Source organism: Phyllobates terribilis, unplaced genomic scaffold (assembly GCF_046119375.1).
Source record: "Phyllobates terribilis strain yellow unplaced genomic scaffold, ASM4611937v1 Scaffold_8__6_contigs__length_399053987, whole genome shotgun sequence".
Classification (NCBI taxonomy): Eukaryota; Metazoa; Chordata; class Amphibia; order Anura; family Dendrobatidae; genus Phyllobates; species Phyllobates terribilis.
This window is the reverse complement of record NW_027362768.1, coordinates 94687951-94697094: the sequence shown is the minus strand read 5'-3', so window position 1 is coordinate 94697094 and position 9144 is coordinate 94687951.

Here is a 9144-nt window from a genome sequence, read left to right as displayed (position 1 = left end):
ATTTGCTGTGGAGCCACACTCTTAAGCTCCGGGCCTTCTTGGTCATGGTCTGTGACCGGGTTCAGACATTCACTATCTGCAACCTGCCCCTCGACACCAAGGCTAAGGTACGAGGGCTGTGTCTCTGTCCTCTGCAGACCCACACAGGATCCACGCTCAGGGAGGGAGATCACAATACAAAGACCAAGAACCAAGAAGGCTTTTTATTAAATATGAAATTTAAAGTGTAACTAACTTGTAAGTCCTCTACCCTCACCCACTAACTGGTTCCCCTAACTCTTGGTTCCCCAGTCTCCCTGTAACCAGGGGAGCAGCACCTAGTGCATACAAGCTCCCTCTGGTGCAGAAATATGGTGTTGGATGCAAAGGTTGGGTCACTACTATCACACTGTTCTTACCTCAGAGGAGGAACACTACACTCCATTAAAGAAGTGCAGCATCCATGTGGCGGTCGAACCCTCCGGGGCGCCACAGTCACACTATATAAATCCATGCAAACGGCATGGATTTATATAGTGTGACCCCAAAGAATGTCAAAAAATAAAAAAATAAATCTATACTTACCTTCTGATGGCCCCCGGAGTCTTGCTTCGCTCTGTCCTGGCTTGCCGGCAGCTCGCGGTACACTACAGTGAAGGACCTGCCGTCACATGACTATGACGTCAGCGCAGGTCCTTCAGTCCACCACGAGCTGCCGGCAAGCGAAGACAAGCACACCGCGGGCCGTCAGAAGGTAAATATGATATTTATTTTTTATTTTATTCTTTTTTTTTCACAGGTTCTATGGTACCCGGGTCCGGAAGAGAGTCTCCTCTCCTCCAGAACCGGAAACCATCCGCACATTGAAACACTTGGATTCCACATGTACAGATGCAGTGATGCGGAATCCAAGCGTTCCAATGCAAGTCAATGGCGGCGAAAATGCAGCGCTTCCACAAAATAATTGGTAGTGCTGCGTTTTTTTTTCCGCAATGACAACCCGCAGCGGAATGCGGATTATCATTGGGGAACATGGCAGGCCTTCTACCATGCGTTTTTTAAGCGTTTCTGCAGCGTTTTTGCCTTAAGGGCTGTGTGCCCACAATGCGTTTTTTAAGAGTTTCCGCAGCGGCAAAAACGCTGCAGAAACGCTTAAAAAACGTGTGGTAGAAGGCCTGCCATGTTCCCCAATGATAAACCGCAAGAGCTGTGCACATGCTGCGGAAATTTCCGCTGCGGGTTATCATTGTGGAAAAAAACACAGCACTACCAATTATTTTGCGGAAGCGCTGCGTTTTCGCCGCCATTGACTTGCATTGGAACGCATGGAATCTGCATCACTGCATCTGTACATGCGGAATCCAAGCGTTTCAATGTGCAGATTGTATCCGGGTGTGGAGAACAGGAGACTCTCCTCTGGACCCGGGTACCATAGAACCTGTGAAAAAAAAAGAATAAAATAAAAAATAAATATTATATTTACCTTCTGATGGCCCGCGGTGCGCTTGTCTTCGCTTGCCGGCAGCTCGGGGTGGACTGAAGGACCTGCGCTGACGTCATTTAGTCATGTGATGGCAGGTCCTTCAGTGTAGTGTACCGCGAACTGCCGGCAAGCCAGGACGGAGTGAAGCAAGACTCCGGGGGCCATCAGAAGGTAAGTATAGATTTATTTTTTTACATTCTTTGTGGTCACACTATATAAATCCATGCAGTTTGCATGGATTTATATAGTGTGACCAAGTTGACAAGCACTTTCCAAGTGATGCTAAAATCGCTTGGAAAGCGCTTGTCAACCCGCATGCGGAAATGCATGTGAAGAACGCTTCACTTCCGCATGTCCCTGGCAGGAAAAACGCATGTACAATCCGCATGTACAATCCGCATGCGTTTTTTTCTGCCAGGGAGATGCAGAAACGCTCAGGAAAAAATCCTGAGCATTTCTGCAGCGTGGGCACATAGCCTAATACAAAATAAAGAAGGAGGCAATGTGCAAATAGATAATGAAGAAAATCTAAGAGTCATTACACGGTCATAGAGACAAATTTATTAACATATAAAATACAAGTGCAATAATGTAAACAGTGTGAACCAAACACACATATTTAAAGTGACAGTGCACAGATCCTCAGGATAAGGATCCAAAATTCAAGTACAAAAATGAGAAGTTGTGTATGATACTGTGGACTGATATAAAAGTGATGAAGTGAGAAGCAAGCACAATAAAACAATAAATACAGTGTGGTTCAATGTTGAATGGGAAAATAAAAATAAATATAATAAATGCAAGTCTATCATGTGAAGTAGAAAGAAGTGAACCAGAAACGGAATGTACTGGCAAAATAAATAGCGTCTTTTAGAGGACTCCTATATAAGTGCAGAGCTTGAAAGCCAGCTGTTCAATTATGTCATCCTTCTCAGAGTATCTCGCTCAAAGAGGTAGACGTGAAAACCAATAGGTGGAGATAAAAAGGATTATCAATATATATGACCACTTGGTAAGGCTAGAAATCATGATTGCTAATGCTTAGAAGAATAAGGGGGAAATCCAACTATATATATAAAATATGATGAAAAAAACAAACAATGCAGAGGGGTGTAAAGAAAAATCAAAAGTTGTGGGATACAGAGCAGATGCACATACTAGTGGGTGGAAAATCAATGATAAATAAGAGGTATCTCTGTCTATTGGGACAGGACCAAAAAGACAAAAACCAACATATCAAATAAAGAACATAATATTTAAATAAGCGGATTATGAGAAAAAGGAAAATATTGGAGAATGGAGTATGGTCAGATCTTGGGACATCAGAGACATCTGTGGAACCGAGTCGATTCCTGCCATAGAAGATAATGGCGATCCGGTGGGTGTACATGATGAGAGACAACAATAATGGAGCACATCAAGGAGAACCTACATAATACAAGATAAAAGATAAAGAGGTTAAAATCACATAAAATAAAAACCTATGTTAAAAACCTCAAAACCTCATTGAGTCCCTTTGGTCAACCTTCATAATCCACTTGGATTCCAGTTGCGCAAGTGTCTTCCTCCAATTCCCACCACGTTTATCAATTATGACTAGTATTGAGCCACCCCCGTAGTGTTCGAGTTCGGTTCGGTTCGTCGAACACCCGTGTGTTCGCCGAACTGTTCGTCGAACACCTTCGAACACCGTTAAAACCAATGGCAGGCAAACAAAAACACATAGAAACACATAGAAAACACCTTCAAAGGTGTCTAAAAGCTGACAAACTGCTCAGAAGACACAACTAACACATGGAAAAGTGACAAGTACATATAGTCATGCGAAAAGAAAAGAGGTGGAGGAGTAAAAGGAGGGGGAGACACAGATATAGGCATGTCATGCCCTTCTAAAATCCAAAAAGTGAGAAGCCGACACGTTCAGTCCGCTCCTGCCCGTGCCACCTCCGTGTCGCCGGGTTTGTGCCAGAGCCGCGGTGAACCCTGACGGCCAGCCCCCCTCTCCCAATACTGGTGCCTGTCCGCTGGTGGGTCGAGTGAGCCCCCCTGTGGTGGAGGCAGCTCTAAGCTTTTTAATTTAAATTGTCTCTCTAATTTGAATGAATACACTTTAAATCCATTTACAAGGATCTATTGGAAGGCAAGTCTCATGCCAGCAGCCGCGTAATTCCAGCTCCAGTAGCGTCCACTAAAGCTGCTGCAGTTAAAAAGCTTTTATAAGGATCGAGCTCGGCGGTCCACCGCAAGGCATCCTACTGCCAGTCCCAGCCCCTATGCCTTGGGGTGCCTCCTGATGCTCTTCACTAAGTATCCCATGGTCCCGAAGCATTTCCTTTGAAAAAATTAAGTGTCCAAACTACAGGTGGTGTAGCTTGCTTAACAGCCGGGATAATCCGCTGACTAGCAGACACTGCTACTAGGCACAAAGTATTTCCTGGGCTAGATGCAGTTAAAAATTTGTAATTAGATACTCTCGTTGGATGCTGAGAAAGCATTCCATAGAGTCTCCTGGCACGCCATATATGATTCTCTTAAAAAGCTTGGGGTAGGGGTCTAGGGGACCCTTTTATAGCCAAAATCACGGCCCTGTATCACAATACGTCACCTAGGCTGAAGATAAATGGAACTGTAGCACCCTGAGGGCTCGGTTGCTACAGAGGTATTGCACCTCACCCAGAGGTGTGATATCTCACTCTCAGGTAAGGATGGAGTGTGGATCAGGACCTGACACCTGCATGCATTACACCACATTGCCGTGGGGCAGGGCGACCAATATGCCTCTGAGATGGGCACGACAGTCCCTGTCCCTGGCTGGAGTGGGGGGAGGGAACACTGAGGAAGGGGAACCCTGTAGTGCAGGAGCAGGGAGGAAGCAGTTCCTGGGTGCATTGAGAAGGGAGTATAAAAGGTGGGCACCATCTTAGTTCAGTGCAGAGAAGTCTGAGCAGAAGTGGCAGGGAGCAGGGGCTCTGCATGAGCTCTGCTCCGGAGGCGGGCCTAGTAACAGAGGCCCAGGCCTGGAAGAGGGAGAAGGAAGGAAGAGGAGCGGAGAAGGCTCCAGGAACGAGGAATGAAGGGATCCCAGGGGTGCGGACGGGCGAGTCGCCACCGCACGCCCGAATCCACCTGCGTGGAGGGGTCATAGAATCATAGAATCATAGAATGGTAGAGTTGGAAGGGACCTCCTGGGTCATCTGGTCCAACCCCCTGCTCAAAGCAGGATTCACTAAATCATCTCAGACAGATGTCTGTCCAGCCTCTGTTTGAAGACGTCCATTGAAGGGGAACTCACCACCTCTCGTGGCAGCCTGTTCCACTCATTAATCACCCTAACTGTCAAAAAGTTTTTTCTAATATCTAATCTGTGTCTCCTCCCATTTAGTTTCATCCCATTGCTTCTAGTCTTTCCTTGTGCAAATGAGAATAAAGATGATCCTTCTACAATGTGACAGCCCTTGACATATTTGTAGACAGCTATTAAGTCTCCTCTCAGTCTTCTTTTTGCAAGCTAAACATTCCCAAATCCTGCAACCGTTCCTCATAGGACATGGTTTGCAAACCAGTCACCATTCTGGTCGCTCTTCTCTGAACTTGCTCCAGTTTGTCTATGTCTTTTTTAAAATGTGGTGCCCAAAACTGTACACAGTATTCCAGATGAGGTCTGACCAAAGAGGAGTAAAGACCGATAATGACTTCACGTGATCTAGACTGTATGCTTCTGTTAATACATCCCAGAATTGTATTTGCCTTTTTTGCTGCTGCATCACACTGTTGACTCATGTTCAGTCTATGATCTATTAGTATACCTAAGTCTTTTTCACATGTACTGTTGCTTAGCTCTATTCCTCCCATTCTGTATATGCTTTTTTCATTTTTATTGCCCAGATGTAGTACTTTGCATTTTTCCCTGTTAAAAACCATTCTGTTGGTTGCTGCCCACTGCTCCAGTTTATTTAGGTCTTTTTGAATCCTCTCTCTCTCTTCTCTAGTATTAGCTATCCCTCCTAGCTTTGTGTCATCAGCAAATTTAATCAGTTTACCCTCAATTCCTTCATCTAAATCATTGATAAAGATGTTGAACAATACAGGTCCCAGGACGGAGCCCTGTGGTACCCCACTTGAGACATTCATCCAGCTGGATGTGAAGCCATTTACAACCACCCTTTGAGTCCGATCACTAAGCCAGTTATGAATCCACCTAACAGTTGCCTGGCCCATTGCATACTTGGTCATTTTTTCAATAAGGATGGTGTGAGATACTTTGTCAAATGCTTTGCTGAAGTCAAGATATACTATATCTACAGCATTTCCCTGATCCACCCAGTCAGTGATTCTGTCATAGAAGGAAATTAAGTTAGTCTGACATGACTTGTTAGTTACAAACCCATGCTGACTCTGGTTAATCACTTCATTCTTATCCAGGTACTTACATACATGTTGTTTAATAATTTGTTCAAAGATCTTTCCTGGTATAGAAGTCAGACTCACCGGCCTATAGTTCCCTGGGTCCACCTTCTTCCCCTTTTTGAAGATAGGAACAACATTTGCTCTTCTCCAGTCTTCTGGGACTTCTCCTGTTCTCCAAGAATTTTCAAAGATTATGGAGAGTGGTTCTAAAATTTCTTCTACGATCTCCTTCAGTACTCTGGGGTGTAATTCATCTGGACCTGGAGACTTGAACTCATTTATGTTAGCTAAATATTCCCTCACAATCTTTCTGTTTACAGATAACTTGGATTCCTCTATTCCTTTAAAAGGACAGTGAAGATCAGTTGATGTTACATTTTCTTTCTGAGAGAAAACAGATGCAAAATAGGAATTAAAAAGTTCGGCCTTCTCAACATCCTCTCTTACCATTTCTCCATTTTCATCCTGTAAAAATCCTATAGCATCTTTGACTTTTCTTTTACTTTTGACATACCCCCAAAATCCTTTTTTATTGCTTTTGACATCTCTTGAAAGCCTTAATTCATTCTCAGCTTTAGCTAACCTGATACATGCCCTACAGGATCTGCAGACTGCATTATAATCTTCTTTAGATATGCCTCCCTCTTTCCATTTAATAAACATTTCTTTCTTTCTTTTTAGAATGTGTTTAAGTTCTGTGTTCATCCATCCTGGTTTCCTTAAATGCTTCCCATTCTTCCTACTTTTCGGGATTGTTAACGATTGTGCTTTGAGAATCTCATTTTTAAAAATTTCCCATCCTTCCTGGACATTTTTGTCCTTAAGGACATCCAGCCATTGGATCCCTCCTATTCTCTTTCTGAGTCTCTTAAAATCTGCCTTTCTAAAATCTAACCTTGAAGTTTGAGTCTTCACATGTCTTCCTCCTCTAGTTATCCAAAATTCTATAATAGCATGATCGCTGCCTCCTAGGGTCCCAGCCACCTTTACCTCCTCAACCATTTCCTCCCTGTTTATAAGGATTAGATCCAAAGTAGCAGATCCCCTTGTTTTCTCCCCTACCTTTTGGAAGATAAAGTCAGGCCAAAGGGGGAGACCGGTCCCCGAACTAGTGGAGGCAGGAAACGACCCTCAGCTAGAAACCGGAGGCTCTGACATTTTATGTGGCGCAGCCCCTCGCTACACCCGCTAGGAAGGCACCACATAGGGTCAGGGAAACTGGCGCCAAGTTTACCAAGAGGAGGCCCGAGGCAGCCGGACAGAAGTGTTGGTAAGAAAGGCCAGACAAAGGACACACAAAGGGGGTCCTGTGAAGTGCTCCAAATTTATCTGGGAGTTGTCTGAGCCCCTCACCTGGTGAGCACAGTACGACGTGGGCAGCCGTTACCTGCAGACGTGGTCTGGATAATAAGAACTGTGAGTAAAGGCCCTGGACTGCATCACTGACTCCGTGTCGTTACTGCTGCTGCCCTGCACCATCACCCCCATCCTCCGCATACACTGCCCTGAGGCTATACTCCTCCCGTGGGGAGTTATGCTACGCTCTGCTGCACCCACAACACCAGCCTCAGCGGTCTGCCCTGCAGCGGCGGTTCACTCTGACCGCAATCCACGGGTGGCGTAGTCGGACATTTAAACATCAAAACCACATAAATAGTTCCGCCACTGGTTTGACCGCCCTGAGCCACGGAACCGGGTCGCCGCCACGAAGACTACAACCACCAGCATCCACCAAAAAGGGTCCGGCTCCGGGTGTCCCAAGGCCCAGGGGGTGCGTCAGAACATTTTCATCACCTTTCACAATCACCAATGGGACAAGGCAGGGATGTCCTCTGTCCCCTCTCTTATACATCCTAGTGACGGAGCACCTGCTCTCATCAATTCGCCATAACCCCAATATTAGGTGGATTGAGGTGGGAGGCACCGAGTACAAGTGCTCTCTATTTGCTGATGATGTCCTAGTATATATCACTCAATCACATATATCCATCCCTGCTGTTATGGCTGAAATAGATCACTTTGTTACATGGTAAAATTTTAAAATCAATGCAGCGAAGTCTGAGGCCCTCGATGTCTCCCTCCCCAAATCCATATAGGATTCCATCCAGTCCAACTTTCCCTTTGCCTGGCCCTCACAGGGTATCAAATACTTAGGAATTTCTATTCATAGAGACCTCTCCCATCTATGTTATCTTAATTTTGGGCCCTTTATTGAACAATTCCATACAGACCACGGTTGGCAAGTTAGAACTGTAAGATTCACTACGTGAACCACTGGTGTTTTGTGGAAAAGCACATGTACACTGCGTTCCAAATTATTATGCAAAAAGTGTTTAGGAGTGATAAGGGAAGAATTTGTTTGTTTGTCAGTTAAACTCATTGATGGTGATGTGTGTCAGGGCTCTTTATATCACTGTAAGCATTTGCAGACACCTGTGCTAATTAGTTTGGCAGGTGTGTCCAATGAAAGGCAAGACTACTTAAGAAGGCTCTCTCACATTATTAAGCAGCCTACATTTTCTGCCAAAATGGGAAAGAAAAAGGATGTGTCGGCTGCTGAGAAGCAACAAATTGTGGAGTGTTTAGGTCAAGGCATGACTACAATCAACATTGTGCGATGATCAGGATGAAGTGTCTTGGCAATCAAGAAGTATGTAGCTGATTCACAGTACACACGTGTGCGTGCTGATAAGGGCAAATTGAGGACTCTTTCCTACAGGCAATTACGTCAGGTTGAAAGAGCAGCGGCAAAAAAGCCTTGTCATAGCAGCAGACAAGTTTTTGAAGCTGCTTGTGCCTCCAACGTCCCCCGAACAACAAGATGCAGGGTCCTTCAGAGGTTTGCAGCTGTGCATACGCCATCCTGTCGACCTCCTCTATCCACTTCACACAAGCAGAAACGGCTCCAGTGGGCCAAACATTACATGAAGACTGATTTCAAAACTGTTTTGTTCACGGATGAGTGCCGTGCAGCGCTCGATGGTCCAGATGGATGGAGTGGAGGATGGCTGGTTGATGGACACCCCACGCAAACACGGCTACAGCGCCAACAAGGAGGAGGTGGAGTAATGTTTTGGGCTGGAATCATGGGGAGAGAGATTGTCGGCCCCTTTAGGATCCCTGAAGGCGCTAAAGATGAACTCCATAATGTATGTGGATTTTCTCAAACAGCACTTCCTGCCATGGTTCAAGAAGAAGAACCATGTATTTCACAGCAAGATCATTTTTCTGCATGATAATGCACCATCTCATGCTGCACATAAAACATCTGCATC